Source organism: Marmota marmota, unplaced genomic scaffold, assembly GCF_001458135.2.
Source record: "Marmota marmota marmota unplaced genomic scaffold, marMar, whole genome shotgun sequence".
Lineage (NCBI taxonomy): Eukaryota > Metazoa > Chordata > Mammalia > Rodentia > Sciuridae > Marmota > Marmota marmota.
Window position 1 is genome coordinate 14,843,279 of NW_026000196.1, and position 19,240 is coordinate 14,862,518.

Sequence of the window (19,240 nt, forward strand, 5' to 3'; positions counted from 1 at the left end):
TACATATATATATATATATATACAGTCACTTAAGAAAATTTCCCAGGGCTTATTTTCATCCACAATTATCTTAATCCTCCCACCACCATGTCTTCCTGCGAAATAGTCAGTAAGCAGAAATGAAATAGTTGAAATCACCAGCATTACTGAGTGAAGCTGGGGAGCATATTATTTGTAAAGGGTCAGTTGTATTGAGAGTCTTGGAAGCTGTTCTGGGTGACTGTGGGGCACTGATCTCTCCATTGTGGAATGCATCCCAGTTGAAGGTTAGCCAGAGTTCCTCGCAATGGTATTTCTTCAGGCAAGCTGCCTTCCTCTGCCCATGAGGAAGCTGTTTAATTCATAAAGCTTTGATGCTTAAACTGCTTCTGACCTCTGTGAACACTTCAAAGGGGAAAATTAGCTGCCTGGAAAAATATAATTACCTAAATCCAGCAATTTGAAACACACATGTTATAGCCTGTTGAACTAATATTGACTATATATACCTTTTTTTTTTTGGTGGGTGGGGTGGGGCGGGGGGTGTCTCTAATTGGAGAAGAGTTTGGAAGTAATTGGGTATCTATCCACTCCTCATTTGAGTGTCAATCCTATTAGGGTCTTTGCATATAAATACATATGAGAAGGCATATATTATTTGCATACCTTTTTATTGGTTCTTCTTAGTTACACATGACGATAGAGTCCATTCTGATAAAATTATTCAAGCATGGAGTATATTTTATTCTGATTAGGAATATTATTTGTGTTTCTTAGAGTAAACTGATATTCATGATAATATATACAAAATAGCAGCAATGAATTCCTTTTTCCCCAATTACTTCATTTTTTAAGAGCAGTTTTAGACTCATAGCAAAACTGAGCATAAAATAGAGTTCCAATATAACCCTTGTGCTCACATATACATATCACTATTGATTTCACCATCACAGACATACATCTCTTACAACTCATGAACTTATGTTGACATATCACTGACTTCCAGAACTAGTAGCACATATTTGGGCTTATGCTTGGTGTTGTACATTTGGGGATTAGACAAATTTATAATCTATCCACTGTTGTATTATACCAAATTGGTCTTCTATTATAATTTTTTTTTCTGTGCCTTGACTACTTATTATTCCTTCCTACCTATCCCTGGCATGCACTCATAATTTTACAATCTCCATAATTTTCCTTTTCCAGAATATCATATAGTTGGAATCAAACAGTATGTACGTTTTTCACACTGGATTCTTTTCACTTACCAATTAGGCATTTAAGAGTCCTCCACGTCTTTTCTAGCTTAGATCGCTCATTCCTTTCTGATGTTGCTGGAGGTACCACAGTTTATCCACTCACCCACTGAAGAACACATAGTTTGCTACCAAGTTTTGGCAATTATGAATAAAGCAAACACCCATGTACTGGTTTTTGTGTGGCTGTGTTTCTATTGTATTTGGTAAATACCAAGAAACATGATTCCTGAATTGTCAGATAATAATATGTTTAGTTTTGTAAGAAATTGCCAAAATATCTTCCAAGGTAACCATACAATTCGGCATTCCCATCAGAAATGTTGTGAGTTCCTGTTGCTCCACATGTTTACCAGCATTTGATGATGCAGTGTTTTGGATTTGGACCATTCTAGTAGGTGAGCACTGGCATTTCATTTCTATAAATTCAAACATTCTTTCATATGTTTACTTGCCATCTGCATATCTACTTTGGTGATATGTCTGTTCATATCTTTCCTCTGTTCAAAATAATTTCTAATTATCTTTTGAATTTCTGTAGTGTCCTTCTTGATATTTCCTTTTTCATCATGGATATTAGTAAATGGAGTTTTCTCTTTTCTTCTCTTCATTAGTATGCCTAAGGTTTTATCAATTTTATTTATTTTTTCAATGAACCAACTTTTTGTTTTGTCAATTTTTTAATTGTTTCTTTAGTCTCAATTTCATTGATTTCAGCTCTGATTTCAATTATTTTCTGTCTTCTACTGCTTTGGGTGTTGATTTGTTCTTCTTTTTCTAGGGCTTTGAAATGTAATGCAAAATACATCAAAGAGGAGATTTAAAAATTCTTACAGGTATATGGGAACACTGATACAACATATCGAAATCTCTGGGACACTCTGAAGGCACTACTAAGAGGAAAGTTCATTGCATGGAGTTCATTCCTTTAAAGAAGAAAAAGTCAGAAATATTTCTTTATCTTAATTGATAAATAAAAACATAAAACTTGAGCTGGGTGCAGTTGTATATGCATGCAATCCCAGCAGCTCAGGAGGCTATGGCAGGAGGATCATGAGTTCAAAGCCATCCTTGGTAACTTAGGGAGCTCCAAAGCAAATCAGTGAGACCCTTAAACTAAATTAAAAATAAATAAAAAAATAAAGAAACATAAAACTTGTGCATATTAATAGGATGCCATGTCATGTTTTGATACATATATGCATTGAGTAATATTTAAGTCAGTGTAGACATGTTTACCTTCTCAAACATTTATTAGTTCCTTATTATAAAAGCTTTCCAAATCCTTTCTTCTAACTTTTTGAAGTATTCAGGACATTATTGTTCTCTATAGTCACCATGTTGTGCAAAAGCCCAATAGAAGTTCTTGCTCTTATTTAATAGTAACTTCGTATGTATTGGTCAACCTTTCCCATCCCTCCCTCCATTGTGTTCCCCAACCTTTGGTAATCACCATTCATCTCTTCACTCTGTGAGATCAACTATTTTATTTTATTCTTAACTGCATTCTTTGTGTGTGGGTGGGTGTGAGGAGGGGAGTACTGGGGATTGAACTGAGACATTTTGACATTAATCAGAATTAATTCTGTTTATCTTTTGTTTTGATACAAGGTCTCACTGAATTGCTGAGGTTGAACTTGAACTTGTGATCCTAATGCCTCAGCTTCCTGAGTCACTGGGCTTATAGGTATAAGCCAACACTGGAGTCCAAGATCCAACTATTTCAGACTCAACATTTGAGTGAGATCATATGGTAATTGCCTTTCCATGCCTGATTTATTTTACTTAACATAATAATCTTCAGTTTCACCCACATTGTCAAAAATGACAAGATTTCATTATTTTCCGTTGCTGTTTTGTTTCATTTTTTTTCTGTTTCAGTTGTGTATGTGTGCTACATTCTCTTATCCATTCACCTGTTGATGGAGATTTAGATTGTTTCCTTTCTGACTACTGAAAATACTGCTGCAGTGAACACAGGAGTGAAGATGTGTCTTTGACATACTGATTTCATTTCTTTTGGATATGTATCCAGGAGTGGGATTAGTGGATGATATGGTAGTTTCATTTTTGAATTTTAAATAAATCCCATAGTGTTTTTTCATAATGGCTACAGTAATTTACATTTGTAACAATGTTGTGCAAGCTTTCCCACTTCTTGACACCTTTGCAAGAACTTGTTATCTTTCATCTTTTTGATAATAGTCATTTTTACTGAAGTTAAGGGATATCTAATTGTGGTTTTGATTTTAATTACCCTAATGATTAATGATGAACTTTTTTCCACATACCTGTTTGTCATCTTCTTTGGAGAGCTGTTTATTTAGATACATCGCCCACTTTTAGATTGGATTATTTGTTTTCTGTTTTATTAGGTTTATTTCTATTGAGTTTATTTCATTTTCTGGATATCAACTCCTTATTAGGAGTACAATTTGTAAACATTTTCTCTCATTCTGTAGGTTGCCTCTGAAATCAGCTGATTGTTTTCTTTGCTGTTTTTTCTTTTCTAGTTTCCTAAGATGGAAACACAGCATATTGATCTAATATCTTTCTTCTTTACTAATATAAGCATTAAATGTTATGAGTTTCTCCCTTAAGCATTTTCACTGCATCTCACAATGTTGATAAATTGTATTTTCATTTCTGTTATTTCAAAATATCTTGAATTTTTCAGCTTTTTGACAAATAATTTTAAAATCGTGAATGCATATGAGCTATAGGACATTATATATGTATATATGATTATCAAAATCAATCTTACATATCCCATTACTGCATGCAGTTATATTTTCTTTTAATTTTTTAATTTATCTTTTATTTTAAAATTTTTAATTTGTTCTTTCTAGATATACATGACTGTAGAATGTATTTTGATATATTATGCATACATGGAGTCTAATTTCCCCTTCTTGTGGTTGTACATGATGTGGAGTTATACTGGTCATGTATTCATATATGAACATAAGAAATTTATGTCTGATTCATTCTAATGTCTTTCTTATTTGCATTTTCTGCTCCCTTCCCTTCATTCCCCTTCATCTAATCCAGTGAACTTCTATTCTCCCCATCTTTATTGTGTGTTAGCCTCCAGTATGGAGATTCCTCATAAAATTTGGAGTGGAATCACCATTTGACCTACTCCTCAGCATACACCCAAAGAACCTAAAATCAGCATACTCCAGTGACATGCTACATTAATGTTTATAACAACTCAATTCACAATAGCTATAAACTATGGAAACAACCTAGGTGCCCTTCAACAGATGAATGGATAAAGAAAAAGATATACACACAATGGAATATTACTCAACCATAAATAAGAGTGAAATTATGGTATTTGCTGGAAATGGATGGAGCTAGAGAATATTATGCTAAGTGAAATAAACCAATCCCACATAAAACAAAGTCCAAATGTTCTTTCTGATATGCAGTTATCTTTTATAAATGTAGAGAGAATATTTAACATTAACTCCCCTAGAAAATTCAAGTTTGAAATACATTAGTATTAACTATAGTCACCATATTGTACATGTATTCTCTCTTATGTGTGACATAACTGAAAGCTTACCTCATGATCAACTTCTTCCCATTTCCTTCAACTCTTGATCCCACATGTCTATTCTTCTACTCTGTTTTTTCTATGAGTGTGAATTTTATAGAAAGTACTTAGAAAATATTTTTATACCACTAGATATGTTTTCTTTGTTCCATGTGTTATTTATAAATGTGTTTTTAAATTTCCAATATTTGGGGAAATTATAGCTTTCTTTTTGTTACTAATTTCTAGTGTAATTCCATTGTGGACTGAGAACAAACATTATATAAACTTGTTGAGATGTGTTTTAAGTCCCAGAATAGCGCTTATCTCAGTAACTGTCCCCTGTTGGCTTGAAAAGCATGTACTTTAGGTGAAGCAATCCATACATGTCAGTTGTATCCAGTTGGTTGATATTCTGTTGGTTTCAACTCTGTCTTTGTTAATTTTTCTGCCTGATAGATCTGTCCATGTTGGATAAAGGGGTTTACAATCTTCAACTTTAAGAATGTATTTATCTATTTCTCATTGTAGTTCTATCAGTTTTTTGCTTTATGCACTGTGATTTTCTAGTTTTAAGTGCATATACTTTAAGAATTGTTATATCTTCATAACATATTGACCCCTGTATCACTATGTAATGTCCCACATTATTCTTAAGAATTTTCCTGACTTTTAAGCTCTTTCTGAAATTAAAATTCCTACTTTTTAAAAGTAGTGTTAGCATGCTATTTCTCTCCATCCCACTATTTTAATTTATATATTATATTTATATTTAACATTACTTGTGGAAAACATACGATTAAGTCTTTTTTTAAAAAAAAAATCTAATTTGCTATTCTGTCTTTTAATTGGTATATTTAGATCATTGACATTTAATGTGTCAGTTACAGTTCAGGTTTTCTTAACCTGGCCCTAGCTCCCATGTAGCTTCCACTCCTCCCACCCCCGCCCCCTCTGCCATGAGATTCTTTCCTAATGTATCCACCTTTGCCATCAATTCTACCTACTCTGTACACTTCTGAAACAGATCAAATCACTCTCCTAATTTATATTATGAATGTTTTGCACTGCCTGTGGCATATTGCACTATACTCCTATGAATAGCATAGAAAGTCTTTGACATTATGGTCCCAAATCTTTCATCCCACCCCTACTTACCCACACAGCTGAAAATATAGAACTGCGAGCCTCCTCATGAAGAGGCATTATACCTTCATGGTAGGTTTACTCTTCACCTGGAAATGTGTCCTGGATGTGGCCCTGATTCCTCCAACTGCCCCATGCTAGCTATTTTCTCCTCCACAAATATTCTTCCTGATGCATTTATCCAGGCTGACAGGGTGAATTTGCCACTTTCTCATGTACAGTCCTAGAACAGCTTTCATAACTCAGTCACAGCTATTAGTTCACTGCCTGTATTTACTTCTTCCAGAGAGAAGGTCAGCTACACAAGCTATGTAAATTTCATTTTTATCTAAACTAATTGGCAAATATCTGACCATGAAAAAAATTATCAATGGGAGTACCTCTTTTAATTTTTAAAATTAAACTTTATTTTAATTTATTCCAAAAACTTAAAATGGAAAGGTTACACCAGTGTCTTGAAGGGCAAGAAGAAGCTCATAACAACTTTTTAAAAGGCTCACACTGTTCTTTACAAAGCAAAAAGAAATAAGGAGAAATTTTTAAATTGTTGATAAGAAGCAAGAGTCTAGGATACTTGCTAATCTCCCAATGAGGGTAAGGATTACAGATTGTTTGTAATGTGACATCTAGACTATAAAAGTCCTCACTACATGGTAACCAAGGGAAAAAAAAAACTTTGTAAACTAGAGTCTCAGGTAAATCCTTGATTACTGGAAGATATGATTTTCAAATTATCCTTTTAGGTAACAGATGCGGCTTATTAAAAATTTAATGCTGTAGCAAAGAACTTGGAAAATGAATCAAACACAAAAACCCCCTTAGGGTATAATCTAGGGTTGGTATATATTTAGCTCAGTCTGCTTTCTCTAACCACAGAATCTTTAATATTTCTAAAATGTTATATGTCAACCAAAAGACATGCATGTTGTTTGCCAACATCCTAGTGGCTCTGGATGGTGGGAAGGACAAGTACCATTCTCTTAGAGAGGAGAGAACTGAGTCAAAAGATGCAAAATGGTCAAGATCACAGACCAAGCTAAGGACAGAGTAGAGAAAGACAAGTGTCTTCTATTTCATTTTTCTTTAATGTTAATTAATCCAGAAGGAAAGTAAATATTTTATAAAATCATGAGTCATTTAAAAATCTTTGTTCTTTGTCTGCATTGTCTATGACAGGAAAGAAGTTTAGTACATATAACACAGGTTTAAACCCCACAGATATTACAACAATACAGCATTTTAGATGACTCACTTAAACTGAAAATTCAATTAAATAAACTATTCTGCTGATTGCATTTTTATAGTAATAACAACTACAATAAAACCTGACCTTGAATTTCCACAGTGTCTTTCCTTTCCAGAACTCAAAATGCAAACATGACAATAATCTCACATATAGGTGATGGACCTGAAAGAGTTCAGCATAGGAAACAGCCTTTTGGAGTAGTTCAGGGCAACTATTGATTGTTAATATCAAGATAATAAATGAATCTGCAAGAGACCCATTTACTTCTATTGTCAGTGGCAACCTTCATCTTTGCATGTTATTCATTTGGCTTCAATTATATCATATGCTAGGCAGGCCATTCTATGAATGTTTCTAGAAGTCTTATGATGTTTTGTATTCCTACCAATGCAATATAAATATTAAGGATATCCTTGCTTGCAGTGCAAATGCTACTTCTAAATGGTTCAGCTGAAATATTACATTTAGAGATAGAATTTTTTGATTTACTAAAGCTAAACTTGTTTCTTGAAGTACTAAGAACAGATATGCTCCTGTGTTTTAACTCAATCTTCCTGCCCTCATACTAACCAGAAGAGTCTATTAAGTATTCTCATTCATCATTGGTTTTGGACTCTGAATAAATAATAAATCTAATTTTCTCCAGAAAATGTAACTTGGCTTTCAAGTCTTTCCAAATGAAGGTTCACATCCTCCTCTTAGTTCAAAACACAAACCCATAGACTTCAATGGAAGCTCCTGTGTAACAAGCACATGACATTGACTTGACAATTCTTCACATTCATCAAGAAGAAATCTCAAACTCAGCCCAAAGAAGAAAATGGCACCAACAAACCTATCCTTTGTGGGGAATTATAAGGAAATTTCAGAGGATTATTACTTTGTTTCAATTTAAACTCAGTGCTTTGGTTTGGAGGTCAAGTCCTAAGTCAATTAAATTACTTTTGCAAAGTCACAAAACTAGAGGAATTTTTTCTCAAGATTCATGATACTGCTGACTGCAAGAGTACCTAAATTGAAAAATATGCTGTATTAACAATAACAAGTTGAGAATTGGAGTGGGATATGAGTGAGATACATCACAAAACAATCAGGCATTTAAATAGCAATTAAGAAATAAAATGATACAGTCATTTTACATTAAAATTTCATTCTACTTTGTTTCTAAATTAAATATAATTTTGTTACAATAAAATATTTATCTGTCACATGTAAAATGGGCCTACACATTTAAACATATGCTATATTTGAAATAAAATCAAATGAAGTCCTAGAGGATATTTTATGATATTAGATTTTGAGCCTTTGGAAGTATATTCCTGGTAAGACAGAGGAATGTGGGATGCTTTTTGTTTAAACTGTAAAAATTCCAGTATTCCTTGATAAAATGACAGCTAAAGCTTTGAAGAGAGATCTGAGATTTTGGCATGATCTTCAAACTGCCTTGAAAGTCCCCCCTTGAAGGTAAAAGCTGAGTTTCTAGGGGGCTGAGCTATATGTGCTGAGAGTTACTCTTTCTACTAAAAACAATATCAGGATATGGCATGTCTATAACTAGCTTAACTTCTGGAAATAGGCAGACCTTGAACTTGTCAAAAAAATCTCTGTGATCAATTTAAAGATGAACTTGATTAAAATTTCCTCCTGATTTAATCTTTAAAAAGAGAGACGCAAAGAGGAGAGGGAAGGAGAGGAGAGAAGAACAGAGAGGTGAGGGGAGGAAAGGAGAGGAGACAATGCCTAGCCAGAAATTTACTCTCAAATATGATTGTTTTCCAGTTGTACTATTGCTTTCCTGAAATATTAATCAATTAAGAATAAAGAAATTTGCCTTCCTGTTGAATAGTTAAATAGCCCAAGTATTTTACCCTCCCAATTTAAATTTGTAATTATTTTATCCCAAAAACTTATTTATAGTTACAAAGTTGAGTAATACTGCTTCCCCAGTGAGGCTATTTTTCATTATCATCATCATCATTATTATCATTACTATTATTGTGGAGCTGGTGTGATGGATAAAGTACAGTAATAGATTTTTTAATACATTTTCTACTCCACTTATGTAACTATTCATAAATTGGACCAGTATACATAAGTAGGAATCAACTTTCTACTAATGATATCAAGAAAAAAATGTTCCACTTATCATAAGCCAAATTCTCTATTAAATGAAAAAGGGGACAACACTGTGATTCCTTCATGTGGACTTGACCACAGTCTGGGTTGGATTCTACTCTGATTTTGTACAACATGAACTTGTCATCTTTTTTGATATTTCTAACATAAGCATCTTCTCTTCTCATCCCTGCAACACATTTCTAATTTTATTATTTATTTGTGATAACATTTTATACACACATATGTATACATATACACATACATATTTTATAACAAATAAAATGTATTTTATTAGTTAATATGTTCATATGGGATGAAATTCATAAGGTACAAAAGAGTACAAATAGGAAAATATATCTCTTTCTACTCTTATTCACCAGACCTCCTGATTCCCAATTACCTAGTTTCAGACACTGTTAGAAGTTTCTTTGGTAATTTTTGAGAAACTTTCAGTGCATTTGCAAGCATAAATAGGTATATGAGTATATCTGTGTGTTCCATATTTGATATGATCAAATATTACACAGTTTCCAGTTCTGTGTGTGTGTGTGTGTGTGTGTGTGCACGCACACACCTACAGGCATGTGTGCTTGTGTGGGTGCAATCATAAACAGTTATTTTGGAGATAATTTTCTACAAGTATTTAGAGGTTTGTTTGAGTTTTTCTAATATCAGGTAAGCAATCTTCTGTAAAATTGCATTATTTTAGAGTGCTTTTATTTATTTTATTTAATGCTTTTTTTCCTTAAATTTAATCTTTCCTAAATTGAGATAATAGTTCCGAGAACACCCCCATATTTCCTAAATCTGTACTTATATTTTTATTATTAGAGTTAAACTTAAGTGAGCATGAATTCACATGCTACTGAATACTTGGTTGACTGTCTACGCAATGGCCGTTTCCTTCCCTTGTTTCCTTTGTCTCATGATAGAGGCAGAAAATTCTAGCTCTTACCCTCTCACCTTCTTTGGGGAAGGCTTAGCTGTGTTAGCCAGTCTCTGTTGAAGAGTGTTGTGGTTTGGATGTGAGGTGTTCCCCAAAAGCTCATGTGTGAGAAAATGCCAAAAAGTTCAGAGGAAAAATACCAGAATCCTTTCATAGGGATTAATTGAGTGGTGAATGAAGGTGGTTAGGGTATGGCTGGAGGAGGTGGGTATTGGGGGAGTGGCATTGGGGTATTTATTTTGTATTTGACTCTTGGAATCTCTCTCTCTGCTGCCTGATCATCATGTGAGCTGCGTCCCTGTGCTACACTCTTTCACCATGTTGTTTAGTCTTACCTAGAACCCCAGGGAATGGAGCCAGCTGCCTGTGGACTGAGATATCTGAAACTGGGAGACCCCAAATAGATTTTCCTCCTCTTCAATTGTTTTGGTCAGATCTTTTAGTCACCACAGCAAAAGAAAGCTGACTAAAACAGGGGTCTTCCAGGAGATTAGTGTGAAGTATTTCCTTCCAGAGAGAATGAAAGAATGTGTGAGAATGAATTGCTTTGAGGCCTGAGTCTTCCCAGTGATGAGGTTGTGGGTTGCACAATGAGGTGAGCCTGTAAAAAGAAGCAAACAGTCATATTTGAGCCACAGCCCCATACCCAGGCCACTCATCTCAAAACTCTTGAAAGTGTGAAAAGTAAACTTTGTATGTCTTCTAGTTGAATGTTTTGTTATTAACAGTCAAAGTCCCAAAGACACTAGGACTCATAGAAGATCCAAGATGCTCCAGGCACTATGGGTTGTACTGCTTAAGTTCAACACCATATCTTTACTTGCTACCTACACCTTGGCCAGAAGCTGTGATAAAAATTACTTTGGTTGCTTACACTGAACTATAACCATGAATGAACAATATGTATCTCTCCTCTATGTGGTAAAATGTAGATGACAGTCATTAGCAATATTATTAGTGACTTTCCCAACAGACTTTAAAATGCATTATTTGGGGAAAGTCATAAAATGTTACTACATTAAAATATCATTTTTACATGACTGTCATTCCTCGACAAGAAGGCTGATTTTATTTATGAAAGTTATTTAAAATTGTGTCTTGTGATTACATTGATAAAGATAATATATGATGGATTTATGGTTTTGCTTTTCGTGTTTTGGTGAAAACATGCTCTTTAGAAATCAATATCTCTATAAATAAATACATAAATAGTAAAATATAATCTATGTGAGACTTTTATTTAGCAAGAAATGGAATGAAGATAGTAAGAAATCTGATTTTAGTAAAATGTGTCTGAGTTGTGACTCTTGGATCCTCAGAGACTCTGGAAAATATACTGAACATTGGTTAGGTCTAGAAGTTCTAGCTAGATGCTCTAAAACATGATAAGAAACATATAAAGCAAGAAGAGCTGACCTGGCAAACTCTGGAAAAGTCATTTGGAGAAAAAAGAAAATTCAAGTCTGAGCAACAAGTATTAGCATGAGGCCTAAAAGGCAGGGTTTTCTGGATTTTTCTGGGGGGATCCACAAGGGAACAGGGTCCTGCCTAAAACAAGACTGGAAGGAGTACAGATCAGAGAAAAGAAGATGGGTTTTTGAGGATTACTGTGAAGAATTTTAGCTGCAGGTAAGTAGATGGCAAATGAACACGTCAGACTGAAATGCCAGCAAAGAATTGAGAAGAAAGAAATCTGTATTCAGAAATTGACTTTAAAAAGACATGTTCTTTATTGATAATTTTTTAGACCCTGACCCTAAACTATTCTTCAAAATCATGTAGATATTTTTTAAGTGTACCAAATCATATAATAAAGGTCAAAATGAATAGATAGACAAAGAACCAGGTAGTAACCTCTTCATCTGAGAAGGAGGTCAGAGGAAAATGTAAAGAAGAATTTTTTGATGAAAATTCCATTGAAAAATTCTGAAGGATCAGAAATGACTAAGGCAGTCACTTTGTATTTATTTAGTAGTCATAAAATTATACAGTCCATTGATACAAAAAAGACACACAAACATTCTATTGCAGTTAATTTTGTGGCAGTACTATGAAAATAACTTTTACATTTTACAGTACTAAATATTTTTATTGCCACAATTACTGAAAAAGAATTGTTCATATTCCCTGGCATACTTCAGAATTAATCTCCAGGATCCTGTTGGGTAATGCATTTACAACAGCATAATCTCATCTCCACTATGTAAATTGAGTTGGATCTTCTTTTCTTCTTTCATTTGTAGTACATTTCTCTGGTGATAACTGCGAGAACATTTGGGTGAAGGATAATTTGGTTGCCCTCTAACACTTGAATTCCTGGTATTGCACAATCAGGGAATCGGTGTCACATTAAGGCAATTCTTATAATATAATCAAAGTTCTCATGTTGTACTTTCCTTGAGATGAAACAAACTAATGAAATGTATTGACCCTCCACAGGCACTTCTGAAGCAAAATGACTAAGAGGTATTGAGATGACATGAAATACATTGACATTGATTGTGAAGCCGGCCTTTCCCAGTCACATTGGTGGCTGATTAAAGTGTCACATTGACAATATAGCCCCTTTTGAACAGGAAATTAATACCAGCTTGATGGCAAAGAGAATCTTCTTCCACTAGCAAACTCACTTCATCTTTAATCCCTCTTAGGGGAAAAAAAAAAAAACAAAAAAAAAAAAAAACCAGCCATGTCTTTGTTTTCACTAGCACAGCCATGAGTTGTCTTGTTATCAAAACATAATGAGAAGTGTCAACATTGTAATTATTTCAAAATGTAGGATGCCTATATTTTTCATCTTTATTTTGAATATGAATAACACTTAAAATATGGAAACAAAGTAATTAGAAATTGTTTAACTTTTTATTAAATGGGAATTTAAAGGATTGAAACATAAGTGATGTTAGATAAATATTTAGTTTGATTCATTTCCTATATATAGGATAAGAAAAAAAAGATGAAATAATTCTGAAGTTCTAGCTATTTCATACTATGTCCATTTAATTCCATTGATAGTCAATTTTTCTTTGTTGAAAAGACTGCCTCCATTCTAAGATGCAAACGAAAGGACCACACTGTGGCCACAGCTGATTTACTAACCCCCTAACATTTGTTCTGCTGTTCAGGGAAAGATAATTACTGCTCTAAGTTTCAGTTTCCAGTTGGTTCTTTCATTTCCATTCCAACTTTGCATAATGATTCATGCCAACTTAGCATAATGATTCAGCTAATATGATGCTGGCATTCCTTAACTTAATAGAGGTAATGTCGCTTGTGTGGAAGAGACATTTTACTAGATTTCTTCCAGCAGAAATGATGGAGAAGAATGGGATAGAGGAAGAAGTTTGAGAAGATGGATCAGCAGGGATGTCTTTTCTTAAAATTCAATCCTTGTGAGATTAAGGGTTCGGCACACAGACCTGAGTTCCTGTAGAGCATTGCCCTCCCATTATTTACCATTCCCCACTAAAACTACATTCCCTGCCATCGGAGCCCCAACTCTACTGTCCTACAATGTTGGATAGCAATTTCCTTCTCTGACTGCTCTCCTCTTTTGCCCTTCTCTGCAGAAATGTATATGGTTATGATTTGATAGGTCTAGGTGCTCTGTGTTCTAATGCAAAGAGCAAGTGTTTAGGAACCAAGATTCTGGTTCTCACCCCAACCTGTGCCCCAACCCTGAAACAGTGGCTCTCTATCTTGAATAGCTTTTTCTTGGACCTGCCTGCTTCTCCTGCTCATTTCTTTAAAAGCTCTCTGTCTAATAACAATAGCTGCTGTTCATCTAAATGCACAGAGAGCTATTTCCTTCATCTGCTAATGTGTAACTCTAGCAGGGGAAACACAAAAGGAAATAAAATCTGTTACACTAAATACATCTCTAACATTTCTGGGCCCCAAAATTTATGTTCGAGCAACAGAACACTTTAAGTATGAGTTGAGTGGTAAATGGTCTTTGTAAGAGTAATATGGCTGTATGAAGGGTAATATTCAAATACTCTGATAATTGCTATTAGCTCTGAGGTTTAAAACACAATATTACTGAGTTGTAGGAGTGCTGTCTGTTCTAGAGACTAGCCCCTTTTGATATATGTGATTTTCAAATATTTTCTCCCATTCTGTGGGCACCATTTCACTATTGATTCTGTATTTTTGCTAGGCAAAATTTTAAAAAAATTATGAAGTCCAATTAATATTATTTTCCTTGGGATGCTTGTCTCTTTAGTGTCATATTTAATAAATCATTACATATTTAATAATTTTCTCCTTGTTTTCTTTAACAGTTTTATAATGGAGATCTTAAACATAGGTCTTTAATGCATTTTGTGGGCAGAGAACTTATTTAGACAGTCCTCCAAAAATACACAAATGGCTAATAAGGACTAAGAAGAAATTCATCATCACAAATTATGGAGAAATGCAAACCAAAATCATGATAAGATAACATTTCACCCCCATTAGAATGCCTATCATAAAAAGGCACAAAAAATAACGAGTGTTGGTGAGAAAATGGAGAAATGAAAAGCCATATACATTGCTGGTAGAAATGTAAAAATGTATAGAAGATATGGAAAACAGTATGCCAGTTCCTCAGAAAGGAGAAAATAGAATTACCAGGTGATCCAGCAACTCCAGTTCCATGTATATGATTAAAATACAAATGCTTCACTAAGAGATATTTTTACACCCGAGTTCATGGTATGGTTATTTATAGAAGTCAAAGGCAGATGCAACCCAAATGTTCATCAAAGGATGAGTGCATAAATAAAATTTGATATCCAGATACAGTGTGACATTATTCAGTCCTGGAAAAGAGGAAGTTCAGATATGAATGAAACTTGTAGACATTTTCCTAAGTCAAATAAGGCAGTCAGAAGAGGACAAGTCTTGCATGATTCCATCCCAATGAGGTATTAAGATTCATCAGTGTCACAGAAACAGAAGGTAAAAGGGCAATGACTGGGGGGAAGGGCAGAAGAAAATATTGAGTTGTTGTTTAATAGGTACAGAAATTCAGTTTTGGATGATGAAAGAAGTTCTGTGAATAGATGATACTATGGATGCACAACAAGGTGAATGTATGTAATTATGTAATGTAAAACTGTACACTAAAAATTGGTTAAAGTGGTGATTTGTATATTAAATGTATTTTATCACAATTAAAAAATATTTTAATAAACCATAATTTAAATTTTGGAAAATTTTATAGCAAGAAAAATCTGTTAATCAACCAATTAATTCATTTCCATACACAATAAGTGTTTATGTAACTAGATACACTAAATTCAAACAATTTAAAGAATAAGAGAAAATGACTGTGTTTGGAATCTTAGGTCTGAAAAAATCATATAAAAACACAGTTCCTAATGTAAAAGATTAACAGTATAGTTTATAATTCTCCAGGGGTGGCAGTGCATAAGATGATCAATTGAGATGCTGGAATATTATATGAATCTGAAGTATCTTAATTTACTTAAATATAACTTTCTTATTGAAAAGTAATTTGTGTTTTATATAATTTATTCATTTAAAGTATACAATTCAATATTTTTAGTGTGACCACAGAGTTATGCAACTATCATCACAATCAATTCTAGATCCTTTATATGTACAAAAATGTCCTACTCATTTGTGATGACTCCCTATTTTTACCAATCTTCACATCAAACCCTGCCACAAATATAAATAACCTCTAATTTAGTTCCTGTCTCTATCTACTTTCTGTTATTATAGATTTGTTTATACTGAACATAGAATCATAGAGCATGTGGTCTTCTGTAACTGTTCTTTACTCATAGTTTTCAAGGTGATTCACATTGTAGCATGTATCACTACTTAATTCCCTTTATGGCTGAGTTATATTCCATTGTATGGATATACCATATTTTGTTTATCCACTTAACAGTTGGACAATTGAGTTCTTATAATGCTACTATGAACATTCATGTGTAAGCTTTTGTATATGTGTGGACATGTTTCTATTCTCTTGTGTTTAGGAGTTATAAGTCTGTTTAATTTGGGGAAATCACCAGAATTTTTTCCAATGTGGCTTCATCAGTTTACATTTCTGTCACCAATGTATGAGGGTTCCAAATTTTCTGTATCCTCAATAATACTTGTAATTACCTATCTTTTTGAGTCTAGCTATTCTCATGGATATAAACTGTCTTCCTATTGTGGTATAACTTTCATTTTCCTGGTGACTGCCTACGTTTACTCTATGTATTCCTTTGACAATTATATCTTTGTAGATGTTTTTAATTAAGCAAAATATGTTGGAACAGCAATACACATGCATTTTTGATATGCATGTTTATATGATAGTGATGCATTATCAAAATTTTTAATTGATGCGTATATAATCAGAAATTTGGAGAATGGGAAACTAAGCAGTAAATGTTTAATGATAAGCAAATCAAGACTATTGAAAATAGCAAGAAAGTACATCAAAGAAATAGATATGTACCTGTCGGACCTGTGAAAGAAAGCAGGATGACATCATGGATAAGAGAAGAACATGTTAAAGCATCAACAGAAGTGTGAGAAAAATTGTCACCCTTGATGAATTTCACATTTTTTGAAATTACTTGGACATCAGAATGCTCTAGGGGGAAAATGATTCTGCAAAGGAAGGGAAAGATCAATGTGTGAAAGTTTCTTCTCATTCTACTCATCTCATGTGTGAAGTAGAGCCACTGATGAATTTGAGGCTGGGAATGACACTATTTGATTTTCTTAAATTAATTATCCACACATCTGTTTCAAAAATAATGAATTATGGCTAATCCAAAGATTGAGTTATTAATTCAAATGAGAAACAACTAGGATTTAAGCCTTGGTAGTGATTTATTAATATTTCAGATTAAAGTTCCTATCTATGAAATATTTTCCATCTTTACCTTTTGCTCACTTCTAAGTGCTTCTTGCTTATTTTAAGCATATTAGAAATATTAGGTTTCATTATTAATTCATTTCTATGTCATATATATATGAGTGTGCATTGTGTGTTTACACACATACAGATAGATGCTCGTGAATTTGCAACAGGTTATACCTGATAAGTCCACTGTAAATTGAACATATTGTTTTTACAGATGCATGTAACATACCTAATCTATTAAACTTCATAGCTCAGCAACCCAGCACACTGAACAGTACCTGTGGTTTCCCTCATGACAGTATGGCTGGCTGAGAGCTATGGTTCAGCATGCAGCTGTATTCCATCCTGTCTATAGTCTGCATATTGCTAGCCCAGCAAAAGATCAAAATTTCAAATACAAAAATATATTCCTACTAAATGTATATTATTTTCCTGCCATCATTAAGGCAAAAAATTATAAGCTAACCCACTGGAAATTGAGGACCATCTCTAGATATCTTTCTGAAAAGTACCCTGTGATTTGAAGATAGAAATATTCCACAATACTCTATTGATGAGGTATTCTTAAGGTGAAGTATGGAGCCCGGGAGTATCAATGACACCACTAGGAAGCATATGCTCTCCCTGATAATGTGTGAAAATGTGTTTCTGGGTGTGTGCGTGGGCTCTCTCTCCTCCAGCGAGGAGGTCCACAGAACAGGATAGAGAAGAGAGTGGCTTCGGAGTCACTAATCAAGACCTCTGGAGGCCAAGCAGGAAGCAGGTCTGATTTTATTGTGCAGTTACCATGTTTATATACTCAGGCAGTAGCTAAGCAGATTACAGGCAGCCACCAATGCAATGTCTGTTAACTGTCCTTGCAGCAACCAATCAAGGAGTAGGCGGTGGAGCAAGCACAGGGACTGCAACACATGGCCTCAAGGGTAAGCAGCCTGCCACTGGAGTGCCTAGCACTGGGGGGAAGGGGGAGTGAGTGGCCTGCCAGTCAGACGCCCTTACCACATGCCATGTATGCAGTACTCCCTGCACTTGTCCACACAGGTGTGCACTTGTGGGCATTTTCCTCTGCCATTCCCCTAGCTCTCAGAGCATCCTTCACCACTGGTAAGGGTGGGATCTTCAGCACACCTCATGGAAACAAGGAAGTGTCCAAAGTTAAGATGGATGGAAAAATGGAGATCCCTGTTCTGTGATGTCAAACAAGCTTATGATGTTCTCATTGCAGGAAATTTCAAGAAAAGAACAGCTACCTCCATGGACGTACTAATTTACAAAATTCATCAACTAGCAAACCATTGAACTGAGGTTTTCAGCCTGCTCTCCTAACTTCTTTGTTGATTTTACATAAAATAATTAAATTTGATTTGCCTAAATAGACTGATGGTGTTATTCTTTTTTATTTTTTATTTTTTGTACCAGCGGTTGAACTCAGGGGCACTCAACCACTGAGCCACACCCCCAGTCCTATTTTGTATTTTATTTAGAGAAAGGGTCTCACTGAATTGCTTAGCACCTCGCTTTTGCTAAGGCTGGCTCTGAACTCATAATCCTCCTGCCTCAGCCTTCCGAACCACTGGGATTTTAGGCATGCGCCACCATGCACAGCTGTGTTATCCTTTTTATAAAATGCACAAGCATCTAAAGGATTGCCAGAGAAGTAAGACAGGAAGCAGGTAATGTATGCTGACCTCTTATAAAAAGAAAAAATTCTGGATATAGAACAATGACTTCTTATTATTGTATACAAAAGAACATAGAACATAGTAGCTTTATAAGATGCAGATAAAATATGACAAAAGTTTCAGAAATGCCACAGATATTGCTCATTTTTCTTTCCTGATAATAAGAGTAAAACAAAGAAAACATTCTTTTGCTTGTTCTGATAGCCAAATATTCCTCAGATCACAACTATAATGTAAAATTTCTACCTAGGATTATCCTTTTGGGGAATGGGTATCAAGGAGAGGTAGACCTACAGTTTCCTAAAGGAGAGTTTTCAGAGGGTAGTTGTTTGTTTAAGACATGACCATCACATTTCATTAAAGCACAAGAAAATTCAGTGGTCAAAGGCAATATTTTGGAAATATTCACTTTAGCATATAGTGCCAATCTTTGGGCCTGGTAT